The following is a 16180-nucleotide window of genomic DNA, read 5'->3' on the forward strand; positions in this document are numbered from 1 at the left end:
GACCTGGTAAAGATTGCTTATCTTAACCATAGATGTCTTAACACTGCGATTGCTTTATATACTGGATCCTGATATTGTTGATGTCAGATGAATTTGAATCTTTCATGTTGTTAGAGAAGAAGTCTTTACAATTATGTCATTCATATTTGAAGTGTGTTATGAGAAATATTTCTAATGAAATGTATACAAATGCAGTGCTACTAACAGTCTTTAGCCAATCAGGCTGTCTATCACCTGTGGATGCAGCTAAACCAAATATACCCCTTTACTTCTTCACTATGAGTTTACCCTGCTCCCACTGGAGGAAGTATGGTTTTCAAACTAGGTGACTGGGTTTGGTTTTTCTTGGCCTCATGGGAGGAAATCATTGGTCTCGCAACTTTTCCTTTCAAGTCTTTGATGTTTTTGTCAGGATTTCTGAAAATGGTTTGATATCGGATTATATTTTCTGCAATCTGTTGATATCTAAGCAAAGGGCTACAGAAGAAAGGAGAGCTGTTTTCAGTTTTTGGAGCTTGTGGGTGGCAAGGGAGGGGTTTATTATTCTGGGGTTTTTATTTCTGTGGTTTCCTAACATTTTTATGTCATAGTGCTTTTGTAACATTTGAATTTTATTTTGTTCAAAAAAGAGCTGTAGTGGAAGAATGGATTTAAAGAAATTGAAACTATGGTGTTTCCATTTATTTTTTTTTTCATTTGTGTTGGAACAGATAAAGATTCTTTTTTCAGCTTGCACTGATATTGAAATTGGATCTAAACCAATGTACATGTTTCATGTTTTGATGGTTTTTATTTTTTTTTATTCAAAGACATGGTTGAAATCTGGATATCTTTGCGCATTTGGCATTTGAACGAAAAGACAAAACTCCTAAAGGGAAACTTGAAATGTTTTTGTATCCAAATTCAGGTCAGTTGCCCTTGGTCTCATGACAGTTGTGTCCAACATTCAGCATGTCAATAATATTTTGAATTTGCTTAAAGAATTCTTTAAACAATGATGTCTGGATGATATGGGCTATGAACATGTGCTTCTAGTGCCACTGATTGCCACCAGGTGGACTTGTTTGGCTCTTCTGTCTGATTGTAGAGTTTCTTGGTTTGCTGCGGAAATGCCACTATTGTGTCCATGAAGTGCTTCCTTTGACTGAGATTAGTTCCGTGTGTGCAAGTCACGTCAACACAGGATTACCTGTGGGATATGTGATATTCTACACAGATTGATGAAGTAAGGTTTTGTCTAAGTTAGTATTCTCCTCATGGAGTTGAAATGGTAGAGTTCATCCATTGAGTTTGTGGTATTTGAATTCTGTCGATAGTGTTCATAAGGAGTGTCTTCTGTGTGTTCTCACATAGCTCTTGCAGTATGTTATCAATATAGCCTGTGATTTTAAATCTTTTTGAACGATAGTTAGAAGATAAATATACTGAGTTGGAAATCAGAAGTATATAACAAAATTATGATAGCTCTAAACTATGTAATATAATGTAATTATATATCTCTGAATGAGTTTGATTAGCCAATCACAAATGACTATTTACTGAAGTCATGGTAGAATACAAATTTTAATTTACTAGTGCATAATTTTGAACAAATGTGAAAAATACCCAAGTATTTATCATAAAAGAAATTAAATAAATGTCATCATGGAATTTAGTCAATGGTAAATTGTCACCTGGTTTAATTGTTGTCTGTATTGCATTTAGGCTGTTGATGAGTGATTGTGTGTTCTTTTTTTTTGAGTCATGGTGAAGGCATATTCTGTATAAAGGGCAAGGAAAACTGTCATGTGCATATTGCTGATTTTGAAGAATTATTCTGGAATGCCTTATTCATTGTTGGGGATGTTGTTTGATCAACTGACACATGTGAGTTTACTATCCAAGGCCACAGAAAATGTCTTTGGCACTTTTTGTTAATTTGAGCAAATTTGAAATATTTGCAAAAGAATTTGTTTTATTTCTCTTGAAAAAAAGGCAATTGAATTTTTTGTTTCATAGACTTTTTAAGCCAATTCATTCTGATACAATTCTGAACATAAGTCACTCATGGCTGACATTAGGTTAAAATGGAAGCACACAAAAAGACATTCATGTTTGAATGTGAGTGAGTGTCAGTTCAGAATATTTTGTGTTTGTTCTCGATTATTAGAATTCTCATGGAAGCAAACTTGTGTTTTGGGGCAGTGGGCGATAGGAGAAGAGATTGGCATGTCTGAAGTGTATGTTCATGAGTAAGGCCTACTGAGATTGGCATGTCTGAAGTGTATGTTCATGAGTAAGGCCTACTGAGATTGGGATGTCTGAAGTGTATGTTCATGAGTAAGGCCTACTGAGATTGGCATGTCTGAAGTGTATGTTCATGAGTAAGGCCTACTGAGATTGGCATGTCTGAAGTGTATGTTCATGAGTAAGGTCCTACTGAGATTGGCATGTCTGAAGTGTATGTTCATGAGTAAGGCCTACTGAGATTGGCATGTCTGAAGTGTATGTTCATGAGTAAGGCCTACTGAGATTGGCATGTCTGAAGTGTATGTTCATGAGTAAGGCCTACTGAGATTGGCATGTCTGAAGTGTATGTTCATGAGGAAGGTCCTACTGAGATTGGCATGTCTGAAGTGTATGTTCATGAGTAAGGCCTACTGAGATTGGCATGTCTGAAGTGTATGTTCATGAGTAAGGCCTACTGAGATTGGCATGTCTGAAGTGTATGTTCATGAGTAAGGTCTACTGAGATTGGCATGTCTGAAGTGTATGTTCATGAGTAAGGTCCTACTGAGATTGGCATGTCTGAAGTGTATGTTCATGAGTAAGGTCCTACTGAGATTGGCATGTCTGAAGTGTATGTTCATGAGTAAGGTCTACTGAGATTGGCATGTCTGAAGTGTATGTTCATGAGTAAGGTCCTACTGAGATTGGCATGTCTGAAGTGTATGTTCATGAGGAAGGTCCTACTGAGATTGGCATGTCTGAAGTGTATGTTCATGAGTAAGGCCTACTGAGATTGGCATGTCTGAAGTGTATGTTCATGAGTAAGGCCTACTGAGATTGACATGTCTGAAGTGTATGTTCATGAGTAAGGCCTACTGAGATTGGCATGTCTGAAGTGTATGTTCATGAGGAAGGTCCTACTGAGATTGGCATGTCTGAAGTGTATGTTCATGAGTAAGGCCTACTGAGATTGGCATGTCTGAAGTGTATGTTCATGAGTAAGGCCTACTGAGATTGGCATGTCTGAAGTGTATGTTCATGAGTAAGGTCTACTGAGATTGGCATGTCTGAAGTGTATGTTCATGAGTAAGGTCCTACTGAGATTGGCATGTCTGAAGTGTATGTTCATGAGTAAGGTCCTACTGAGATTGGCATGTCTGAAGTGTATGTTCATGAGTAAGGTCTACTGAGATTGGCATGTCTGAAGTGTATGTTCATGAGGAAGGTCCTACTGAGATTGGCATGTCTGAAGTGTATGTTCATGAGGAAGGTCCTACTGAGATTGGCATGTCTGAAGTGTATGTTCATGAGTAAGGTCCTACTGAGATTGGCATGTCTGAAGTGTATGTTCATGAGTAAGGTCCTACTGAGATTGGGATGTCTGAAGTGTATGTTCATGAGGAAGGTCCACTGAGATTGGCATGTCTGAAGTGTATGTTCATGAGTAAGGTCCTACTGAGATTGGCATGTCTGAAGTGTATGTTCATGAGGAAGGTCCTACTGAGATTGGCATGTCTGAAGTGTATGTTCATGAGTAAGGTCCTACTGAGATTGGCATGTCTGAAGTGTATGTTCATGAGTAAGGTCCTACTGAGATTGGCATGTGTGAAGTGTATGTTCATGAGTAAGGTCCACTGAGATTGGCATGTCTGAAGTGTATGTTCATGAGTAAGGTCCTACTGAGATTGACATGTCTGAAGTGTATGTTCATGAGTAAGGTCCACTGAGATTGGCATGTCTGAAGTGTATGTTCATGAGTAAGGTCCTACTGAGATTGGCATGTCTGAAGTGTATGTTCATGAGTAAGGTCCTACTGAGATTGGCATGTCTGAAGTGTATGTTCATGAGTAAGGTCCTACTGAGACTGGCATGTCTGAAGTGTATGTTCATGAGTAAGGTCCTACTGAGATTGGCATGTCTGAAGTGTATGTTCATGAGTAAGGTCCACTGAGATTGGCATGTCTGAAGTGTATGTTCATGAGTAAGGTCCTACTGAGATTGACATGTCTGAAGTGTATGTTCATGAGTAAGGTCCACTGAGATTGGCATGTCTGAAGTGTATGTTCATGAGTAAGGTCCTACTGAGATTGGCATGTCTGAAGTGTATGTTCATGAGTAAGGTCCTACTGAGATTGGCATGTCTGAAGTGTATGTTCATGAGGAAGGTCCTACTGAGATTGACATGTCTGAAGTGTATGTTCATGAGTAAGGTCCACCTGTAAGACAAAATAAGGTTTGGTATACTTATACCTCACATAACTAGGGCAAATAATTTTCTCACATGCACAAGTCTGTAGTTCCCTTGTTCTGACATGTCAGCAACATGCACAAGTCTGTAGTTCCCCTGTTCTGACATGTCAGCAACATGCACAAGTCTGTAGTTCCCTTGTTCTGACATGTCAGCAACATGCACAAGTCTGTAGTTCCCTTGTTCTGACATGTCAGCAACATGCACAAGTCTGTAGTTCCCTTGTTCTGACATGTCAGCAACATGCACAAGTCTGTAGTTCCCCTGTTCTGACATGTCAGCAACATGCACAAGTCTGTAGTTCCCTTGTTCTGACATGCCAGGGACTGACACAAAGATGTTTTGCAAAATTGTCAGAGTATAAATATAAAAAAAAACCCTTGATATGACCGTGCATATTTTTTATTTGTAGATAGTGGGATACCACAGTAGACAACACATTGGCTGTTATTGCACAGAAACTGGGATTGATCCTCGACTTGGGCACAGACATGATGTGTAGTTGCTTCTTGGTGTCCTGTGTATTGAGCTCCATTCCACTGAACCATTCACTTGATCCCTCCTCACTCAACCTCAAAACCCCTCACTCAACCACCCACTCACTTGCTCAACCACTTAACTCTTCACTTAAACAACCACACATTCAACAGACCACTGAACCACTTAACTGCTCTCTTAAACAACCACACATTCAGCAGACCACTGAACCACTTAACTCTTCGATTAAACAACCACACATTCAACAGACCACTGAACCACTTAACTCTTTGATTAAACAACCACACATTCAACAGACCACTGAACCACTTAACTCTTCGATTAAACAACCACACATTCAACAGACCACTGAACCACTTAACTGCCCGCTTAAACAACCACACATTCAACAGACCACAGAACCACTTTCTCAACCCCACTCATTCAGTGGTCGTGTTTGTGTGTTTCATTTGTCCACATGTTGATATTCAACCAGTCACACCATGAGCCAGTCATTGTAATTCACAGACTGCAAAACATGTGTAAATAACCAGCATACTGATGGTGCAGTCGCTGACATGTTCACCCCACAAATATTTATATGTATATGTTCATAAGGAACTCAATGAACACATTCCCTGTCTATGAATAAGGGATAATGTATGCCAAATTTGAAAACCCACAATTTAACTTTGAGTATGTGATCATTTACCCATGATCCTTTATTTTGATTAGCAGATATTAATAACTAGTTATAATGTGTATATACAAACACTTTTCCATCGGTGAACATTTTGTCAAACAATTCCACTTTGATCCTAGGTGTTTACTAATAGTGATACCTCTTGAGGATCCAGTTCCTATGAGAAGTTCCTATGATGTTTAATGAGAGTAATTAGAGTCCAGTGTTATGTAATGACCCCAGCGTTATCTGGGTCGTTGATGGGAGGTCTGGGGTCAGGAGAAATATGAGGAAGTTGCCTATACAGAAGCCAATCAACTGATTGCTTACAGCGGACTGTGTTGTATGTCGACTTGAAGTTGAAGGAATGTGGAATGCTCTCGTTCATGCAGTTAAACAGTATTATGGATTTTTGAAACAGAAGTAAGTGTAGCTGGTGTATATGTGTTAGAAATATTGATTTAGCTCTAAATACATATACATATTTATGATATAAGCTGGATTTTCCCAAAGGAAAAGTATTCATTTTCAAAATCTATGACTGACATATGGTGGTAACGTAGGGAGGCATCTGCACTCTCTGCACCTTCTAAGGATGTGTCAGTGCTACTCAGTACTGTCATAAACTGAACAGAGATAGAATATCTGTTAAGGCATTCATTGTCGGAAGTTAAAATATGTTAGGAATTGATATGTTGAAGAGTTTTTGTGACATCATCATACTGGGTGACAGTTTTCTTGATAAAAATTTAATAGTGTAAAAATATGTGTACTGTATGATATCATGTCAGACTGAATTAAGACATTTAGTTCAACCGGTATATACCCAAAAGATCAAGGGTGTGGAAGTGTAGTAAATGTGGTGAGTCTAGATTACCCGTTTGACTTGCGGATATATATAGCAATCATACCCATTATAACCCATGCAAGTCTGGAATATATGCAAGTCTAGATTACCACAGTTTCAGGGAGTGAAGAAAGTCTCTGGCTCATTTATATCAATTTTATGATTATACTTTAAACATCACAAAGTGTATACATGTTTTATCCTGTAGATATCCATCACCCTGATTGGCTGAGATTTTGTAAAATTTGTGGCTCCTAACCTTTGATGAATGCACATAAAATGTAAATAAATCCTTAAGGATTGTAAAATATGTTTGTTTCAGATACTAGATGTCAGTCTCTTTGCTCAGGGCTTGTAAAGTTTTTGTATCTCAGTGTATTAAAGATGATAATGGTTGAATGTATAATATCTTGACAAATGTATGAAATGAAAGGTTTGAAATACAATAGCAATACAATGGCAGTAGATTGACTTATAAATATGATGTTGCACACTTTAACACAATCTGAATCCCAGAGGATATCCTTAAACCCCATGTCAGCTCTTCACCTACTTTGAGGAACTTAATCCTGACTTATGCAATTTTTGCTGAAAATGTGTATCATGTGATCAAATGGTGTCATCTCATTGGACAAGAACCCCTCACTGTATTTTCTAATTCTTGTTCCGTAGATATATTTTTAGTTAAAAGCAGTTTATCTTTAATGTGTCTTTTATTTTGTATGTCTTAGAGGATAAGAATTTCAAGGAATGTAACCAGTGTTATTTGAAAGGAATATGTGAGTCATATAGTATCTGTAACGTTTAATAATTCACTCTTTGACATTGATTGAGCGAGAAAGGAAGGTTTTTACAGATAAAAGAGTGCTCTTTTAAAAGGCTGTATGCATCAGTCAGACATATTTGATTTGAAAGATGATATAAAAAGTGGATGTATTTACAAATGCCTTTTGAGAAATGAATGAATTTACGTAGGGCTGACTTGATCGAAATTGTAGCCTACATCTTTGTCATTTAGGCTTAATGGGATCAAAGACTTTTAAAGTGTTCTGTGTGAAATGCTCTTTCTTCCCACTGAAGAATAATGTTTTGTTTGTCCTGAATGAAAGATTTCATTCTGAATCCTTAATGGACAAAGATGCAGGCGAATTTCCCTTTTTGTTTGGAATATTTCAAGAAGATAATTGTCTGTCAAGATCAAATGTATAAATGCAGCATTTACTTCAGCACCATTCATGCAAAGGCATTTAGGAGGATGTTAAAAGTGTATCAGGGGTAGTGTGATAGCCTAGTGGTTAAAATGTTCATTTATCAACCTGAAAGTCTGGGTTTTATTAGCATATGGGCTTATTTTGAAGCATGTTCACTGATAGGTGTATATCAGCATGCAATTCTTCACACTGGAGAGTATTGTGGAATATGGTTTGCAAAATTAGTGGCACTGGTAAATGTTTGGGATATATACAATTATAGACCGGTGATGAGGTCAATACCTGTTTTTATGGAAAGTAACAATGACTGAGAACATGAGCATTTAGTCAAGAAAAGTAATTTTATTTTTACTACAAACCAGGAGCGTTATGTCAACAATACTGAGACAGAATGATGTCATAGCTTGACACCATGGTACTATGAAGTCAATATGACTTTTGGTCGGATGTATGTTGGAGTCAATATGCTTCTCTGTTGATGGTCACATGACCGCCTCTATACCAATCAGGTAGCCAGAAAAATCTGCTGACATAGCAATTCATATAACCATTCAACCTGCAGATCACCTGAATTAACCATCCTGAAGGCAGTGAGTGAGTGAATTTACTTTTACACTGCACTCAGCAATATTCCAGCTTTATGGCAGTGATCTGTGGGTAATTGACCAGACGATCCAGTGATCAACAGCATGAACATTGATCAGTGCAATTGGGAACCAATGACATGTTTCAACGAAGTCAGTGAGCATGACCACCCAGTCCCGTTAGTCGCCTCTTGCAACAAGCAGAGTTGCCTTTTGTGTCAAGCATGGGTCCTTGGGGAAAGCATATACTACATGCTGTTGCCTTATTCACTCACGTTTCATGAAAGAGGTGAATGTCAAGGTCACCCTTTTGGCGATGTCAATTTCAGTTTGTTTTACATTTTTCATAAAGAAAGGTCGATATTTCAGGGAATTCACTACAAGGATGCACCCACTATCTCTTTTCAGAAATTAAAACAGAATCCCAGGAGAGGAGTACAGTTCCAACTATTTGGTCATTTTTCTTTGCAGTATGATAAAACGTTTCCGTAAACCAAGACATGGCACCAAAGTACTGAGACAGTTGTGATACATATAGTTTATTACTGACTTTCAATTATGTTACTGGCATCCTCGTGTGATAAGGCCAAGGGATCAACAGAACAATCTCTGCACCAAGACAATGGGAAGTTCAATTCTTCAACAATGACTTACAACGATTAAACTCTGGAATTGGGCCTTGGTATTGTTGGGGATTGTGTTGGAAGATATTGTCTATGGCTGTGTCTGAAAGATTTATGATTTTTCAATTACTACAGTTCCACGATGCCTATTGCCAACTGTGTTGAAGTTAGGTTGGCCACTGTCCACAAACAAATACAACTTTGGTAACAGTCTGCAAGTAACATTCATCGATTGTAGGGTCTTCAAATTGTCTCTTAACAAACCCTCTAATGAAGGAGAGTTTCATCCCAGCTTGACACTGTGTCATTGTTAAGCTTTCAATATGATTTTCCAGTGCTCATTACAGACGAGGATGCAGTATTCTTTTATCAATCGTTACCATCATCGAAACGCATTTCCCGAGCTCAATAATTCTCTGTTTTGTTGGCTTTTTATTGTCATCAACTTCCTTCCGGCGGCACACATGAACTTTTCACAATATTGTATTGTTGGATTCTGGGCAATGAACACATTCTGCTTTGATGACCTCAAAGATGTGTCTCAAAGGAGAATTTAAAGAATGCATGTTCAAGGGTTTATTCCTTTTTACAGCCTGTGACATACTGGTTTTGTCCTTCCCTGTCCTAGTGATGTTACGGAATGCATCTGTTTGAAGGAAACGTTCCTTAGTGACATAGTTTAATGTCCATCTGTACCTAGGAAATTAAATATTTAAGAAAGCTACTTAAAAACGTTAGATATTTTCAGTTGAAATTCAAATTTTTTAGTGTTGTTATTATTAGGAAAAATATTTCTGCTGTCCTTAATATGGTCTAAAATTATTGAAGTTATTGTTTTTCATTGAGCAGTTTATTTTCAAATATCGTACTGTCAGTTGTGTAGATATGGCTCTATTTTGTGAAAGATTGTTTTCAAATATGTGATAAGTATTCAAGCAAATGACTGCACTAAAGTTTCTCAGTGCCAGTGTGCTTTATTTTGGTGCAGTGCAGGAAATTGTTTAAGCTCACCATCATATGCTAAAATATTTAACGGGGAAGGCCCACTCTAATTACGTTAGGTGTGGTGCTAAAAAAGTAGATTTTTTAAAAAGGCAACATCAACACTGACGAGCGCTGTGAAATGTGAATCTGAAACTATGTTGTTACTGTGTGGTGCCCTTCCCTTGGAGCTTGTTAGAAATACATCAACGCTCAGGTTTGTTTTTAAAACGTATTGTGTGGGAATTACATTTTGAGGGAATGATTTGAAAAGCCTTTTTTTTTATTACATTTTGCAGTGTATGCTCCTTAGAAAAAGAGGTCTCTTAAAAAAAAGATGGAGAGCAGGTGGTAGATATAGTGGAGTTTCATTTGGGTCTGTTTCTGTCTGTTTTTCTCTTTCTCTTTCCATGCATCTCAGTCTCAATCTATCCTGCCTCTCTCCTCTTTCTCTCACTCTCTCCGTCTATTTTTCTTCCCTTTTTCTCTCCATCCTTTTTCCCATTTCTCATTCAGTGTGTATCCTACTTGCTTTTCTGTCTTATTTTTCGTTTTTCTGTTGATAATCTGGATTTTTGTTCATCTGACTATCTGTATATTTAGGTGTTAACAGAACTTGTCTTGAAAATGTCAAAGTTAACCATATTAAGGTTTCTTTGTACCATCATATCATCATTATGTCAGAAAATCTGGATCAGTGAAGCCCGACTGAAAGGGCATGAAATATGTCATCATATTGCCCACACCCAAGCCTTGCTACTAATTACAATGACATTCAAAGCATTACGATAGATCCTCGTCACAACCCTAAGGAAAATCGCGGTGTCTTTCTGTAGAGAAGCTGGTCACAGTAACATGTGACACAGACATACAGATGACGCCTGGAGGGTGTTGTCTGTGAGGTTACTGAAAACTGTCAGTCTCAAAACATGAAAACTTATCAACATAAATTATTCTTAATGTCATACAGACCATGAGATGTGATTGTTCTTGTGGGGTTCTTTTATTGTGTGAGGGCAGGGCATGCTTTCACTTTTTAACCCCTGGTGTTCTATGTACCTATTGAACTAGACATGTTATGGTTATTGCATTGGAAATCACTTTAGATTTTGAGATGGTCCCTTTGAACCCAAAAAATGTCACTGTTCATGATGTTTTGGTTGCATGTACTCAATGAATTTAACAAAAAATACAAACAAAATATTTTTGCTTCCTGAATTAGTGACATATTTGTTTATGCTTGACTACACGTTATGATATGTGTTTTCTTCCAGTTGTGGGCCTGTGTTCAGTTTTTTAATGACTTTACTAACATGCTACTTGACTGAATAAATAGCTAATGAAGGGACATATAATTCTGCTATGAATTTGGACGTAGATTCTAAATGGTCAGTCAGAGATACCAAATGACAATCACTTCCCCTGATTAAAATAGCAGATTTGACAAATGTATCAATACGTAACATTGATTAAAAATGCCTCTATTTTGTATGTGACTGTGATGTCACAGATCTATTGTCACATTGAGTTGTGATGTCATAATAGTTATACGATGTGTAGCAAAGCATTGTTAGCTGAAATCCTCCTGACAAGATGGAGTCCGACATTGATTAAAAATGCCTCTATTTTGTATGTGACTGTGATGTCACAGATCTATTGTCACATTGAGTTGTGATGTCATAATAGTTATACGATGTGTAGCAAAGCACAATGTTTGCTGAAATCCCCCTGACAGGATGGAGTCTGAGTGAGTATGGCATGTGGTCATGCCTTGCTGTGACATTGCTGAAATATTGCTGAAATATTGCTGAAAGTGGTGTAAAAACCTCATTTATTCATCACTCCAATAAAAAAAAGAACCACTGTAAACACAGGATTAAGTTAATCTCGTTTCACACAGTGTACATGCTTACACCACTATTTTTCATCATGGTAGAATGGAAATAAACAGTTTTCAGTATAGAAGTTAATTTTACTTTAGATACAACAGCATTTAGTGTCAGGGTGTATATATCACATGTGACACTGTTTAAAAAGTTTGTTCATGAGTAAGGAGTGAAATTCATGTGAAATAGTCTTTGGTACAACTGATAATGCAAAGTCATGGTCTCCAAAGTAGAGGCTTATGTTAGTTTAAAAAATTCTGTTTATTTCAATCATATGGTTCGCACATTTGTCATTTTTATCAGCAGCACTGCTTACCAAACCACAGGCATTCCACACCACAACGACTGTTAAGTGCTGGAATATCACCGGTGTAAGACAGATTCAAAATGTCGTTTGGGTGTATCAAGATGTAGGATTATGGAACAAAGATGTTTTGTGAGTTGACAGTTTGTCCGACATTTGATGTTGGGGCAGCTACAGAAGGTGCTCTGTGCTACATGGAACCTGCGCATGTAGATATTGAGGTAGTTTATGACTAGCTCAAACACTTCGAGATTATCTGGACATCATGTAGGTGACCTTTCGTGTTCATGTATGACTTCATCAATCCAGTCTATGGTTCTCCTTACAAGATTATCCAGATGGGGTTCACTGTTTCTTCTACAAAGAACTTTTATATGATTGATTCAAATTTTTGTTGGAAAAGATTAATTTCAAAAGCCCATAAAAATGTTTAGTATCATTTAAGATTTTACTGTAAAGATAGTATGTAACCAGGTGTAATGATACAACAAAGCCAGTTGGTGTTGGATCCTGGTAAAGTATAAATTTAAAGCACTCCTAGCTGTTTCTCAACAAACAGACTGACAATCTGAATTATCAAAGAGACTATTTTGCCATTTAGATTAATTTTGAGAGCTGAAAAATGTAGAAAACTTACTACAGGTCCCCAGAATTTATGACTCCACTCACCCATGAATGTTTAGGTTAAAATTAGCCTTCAGTAAATCGTGCTTGTTGTAAGAGGCAACTAACGGGATCGGGTGGTCAGGCTTGCTGACTTGGTTGACACATCATCAGTTCCTAATTGCATAGGCTGATGCTCCTGCTGTTGATCACTGGATTGTCTGGTCCAGACTTGATTATTTACAGACCACCACCGTATAGCTGGAATATTGCTGAGTGTGGCATAAAACTAATTCACTCACTCACTCACCCACCCCCATTCAACACCCATTATCCCTAAAAACACAGTCAAACAAGTTACTGTCTTAAACTCAATTTTGGCTGTTTAATGGTACCCTTACATCAGCCATGGTCCTTAAGGTTCAGAGTTACTTCCCTCTGCTTTCAAGATACATGAGTTTGAATCCAACTAATCCTTGATTGAGTTCTTACCAGTGTGAATTTCAATGTGAAGATTTCATCAATGTTGTGTTCCATCAATAACTCAAACATGTTGATGTTATTGACAGGCATATCAACATCTGTTTACATGCAGCAAAAAACAATGACGATACATTTGAACTTTGACATATGACAGGATCTGTTCTGTTAGCCTTCCATCGCCTTTCATAGCAATGCACTGTGTGTTGCAGACAGACAACTAGTGGGCGGGATTAATCGATATCTGTCCATCACAATCACTAGACCACTAGAGAATACGTACAAATCGTTGCAGTTAACGTGTAATTGATTAGATTTGGCCAATGGTTATTTCATTCTAGGTTGTAAATACTGTGGCCTTCCTGTTGACCATACATAGTCTTGTGATGGAATTCTGGGAGAAAATCTATGGCGTTATTTTTGAAAAGAAGACTTGTTGTGAAGAAATTTTGATTTCACAAGATGGCAGAGGATGTTTATATCACAACTTGATTTCATCACTGGCAAAGATGTAGGAGAAATTGTGTATATAAGAACCAATATTTGTCAGCTTTTTTCAGTCGTGAGAAGACAGAGCTTTGCTGTATTTGATAAGATGTTAGACATTAACATGCCTAAGAAGTGTAAAACTAGGTGAGTGCATATGTACTAAGTTTAAATCATTTACCTTTCTTTTTGCCTTTATCTATAAGGGCATGTTCAATGTGTTCGTGTTTCAGTTTACATTTTAATATGAATGTGGTGTGCTGTATTCTTTGAAATTGTTGCTAAATCACATTACTAACTATCTGTTTTGTAATTAGTTATTAGATTCTTTTTCCTCATTTAATAAGCATGTGTAAGTCATGTTCCCTTAAGCATGGTGCTTCAAATGATATTTAATAATGTGAAAAACATATATTTACTTGAGTCCTGATGGTGCAATTTAGTCTGTCATACAGACCTGAAGCAAATACATACAAGAAAGCCCACACAGGTCTAGAAAATATGGCAAGTCTAGATCTCCACTGCTTCTAAAAGTGAAGAAAGTTTCAGGGCTCCATTTCATTGTATTACTAGCTTTTTGCTATGAATTTCTTTCAGTAAAATATGTTCATTTCAGATACTGGGTGTTAGTCTAGGTGCAAATGAAACACCCTTAATGTATTTGTTTCTGATGGAAGTGTATGTACAGTTTGCCATGGCAACAGTGGACCACCTTTTCTAAATGTTCCAAACTGGGATCCTAATTTTGAATCTACCCTTTAAAGTTTATACCTCCCCTCCACTGGTGTGCTGTACATGTCAGAAAAAACATACCCTGTAAATGTCAAGTACCCACTTGTCAGAATCTTTAGTTTTTGTTTTGACAGCCCTTGACAGTTGTTGGCTTGCTGTGCCTCATTTGTATAACCTTTACAGTAAAGTCAGCCTGTTGTGGTCCTGCTTGGTTTAGAAGTCAGAGTAATGCTCATTCACAGTGAACCATGCATAACTAGGACTCACAATACTAAACCAGTTCAAATGGAAAATGATTATTTACATTTTTGTGGGAAATAATGACATGACTATTTTTTAAGGATGTAAATATTTCAAATGTTTATTTTTATTTATCATATTTCTTTGGTATTCATTGTTTTTAAAACAAATTAGAAATTAACAGTTTTGAAAGGTGAATAAGCAGGTGTTGATATTGGTTTTGAATGAATAACTGCTTATCACTTGAAAACAAACATTATGATCAATTTTTATTTTTGTCTTTTTTTATTTTGTTTATTCTAATTTAGCATTCAAGATTATTCATACCAAATTAGGTATTAGCATGTTTAAAACATCAGTAAAAGGGAGTTGATATTGGTTTGAATGAATATTTTCCACTTAAAAGGAACATTGAAATTATCAAGTCATTGCATATCCCATATCTTTTATCAAGAGGGTCTTGTTAATGTATTTTAGGTGGGCTACAACTCTAACAGGGAACTAGTGACCTGATGTGTACAAAACACATGAGTAGATGAACTAATTTCACTTGGTCATATGAGCTGTCACTTAGTTGCCATGGCAACATGGATAATTTCAAATTATGTGTCAACTTGTGGAATGTTGAACCATCAGCCCAAGAGGGTTTATGTTGATTAGGTGTGTATAATGATTATGTTCACGTTGATGGATGTTACCTTAAATTGAAAATGTTGTGATGTAGGAGGAATTAAATTTTAATCACTTGTGTCACAAATATGAAACACTGACTTCTGATAATAACCAGTTTTCATTATTGTTAAAAGCCATTTCCATAGACATTAACAGCATAAGTAGCTGTGAACACTATAATAATTCATAACAAATTCTGTGGTGACACTAGGGGTTCATCAACAGAACAGCCATATCCTGTTGTGTCATCGACACCAGAGAAAATATTTCTTACCTTTCCAGATTAAGGAAAATAAGTGAAACTAATATTATGTGCAGAAAAGTAAGTCCTGTCTCTCAGTGAAAAAACAACAGAATTATATATCATATTCTGTTCTGTCCTTTTACAAAAAGAGTCTTATCTGACTAGCACAACTTAAATGATAGATTACTTAACCCAAATAGTGTATGTGTTCCTGTGTCCAGCAGACAATATGTTTTAGTGATTTGTTGTGAGAACATTTGCCATGTAATCACTGAAAAACATGAAGAACTGCTTTGTCCAAATCATTTTACCAACACCTAACTTGCACAGTGTATCGTGGAAGATAGCACAGGCATATTTCATTCACAGGCTTATCAATGACAGCTGTTGTGTAATACAGAACCAACAATGAGTGTCAGATAGACACTAGGATGTTTCTTTAATTAGTCCAGCTGTATGTATTCCAGGATGTACTTTTTAATCTACGTTGCAGAAAAATTATGTTTACAAGGATTTTAAGAAATCAGAACTTCTAAGAAAGAAGTTGTTATCTGACACGGACAGAGATGTTTGTTACGTCAGTCATACTAGTAGACACGGATTTGTACCATGGGCAGGAGTTGTTGGTTGTCAGATACAGTTGGAGATGTTTATTATGTCAGTCGTAGAAGT

General features: G+C 36.9%; 1 protein-coding gene across 8 annotated transcripts in view; it reads left to right on the forward strand.

Moving 5' to 3' along the window:
* Nucleotides 1-16180, forward strand: part of LOC137268927 (rap1 GTPase-activating protein 1-like) — a 299889-nt gene that overhangs the window by 247356 nt on the left and 36353 nt on the right. The window contains exon 1 of one of the 8 annotated variants that reach the window (XM_067803543.1): nucleotides 5988-6038. The exons of the other annotated variants lie outside the window; for them this stretch is intronic. The gene's annotated coding sequence lies outside the window, so the exon portion shown is untranslated. Of the gene's footprint in view, nucleotides 1-5987; nucleotides 6039-16180 lie in introns of those variants that run through there. 8 annotated transcript variants of the gene reach the window in all.

The sequence above is a fragment of the Haliotis asinina genome, chromosome 16, assembly GCF_037392515.1.
Source record: "Haliotis asinina isolate JCU_RB_2024 chromosome 16, JCU_Hal_asi_v2, whole genome shotgun sequence".
NCBI classification, from domain to species: Eukaryota; Metazoa; Mollusca; class Gastropoda; order Lepetellida; family Haliotidae; genus Haliotis; species Haliotis asinina.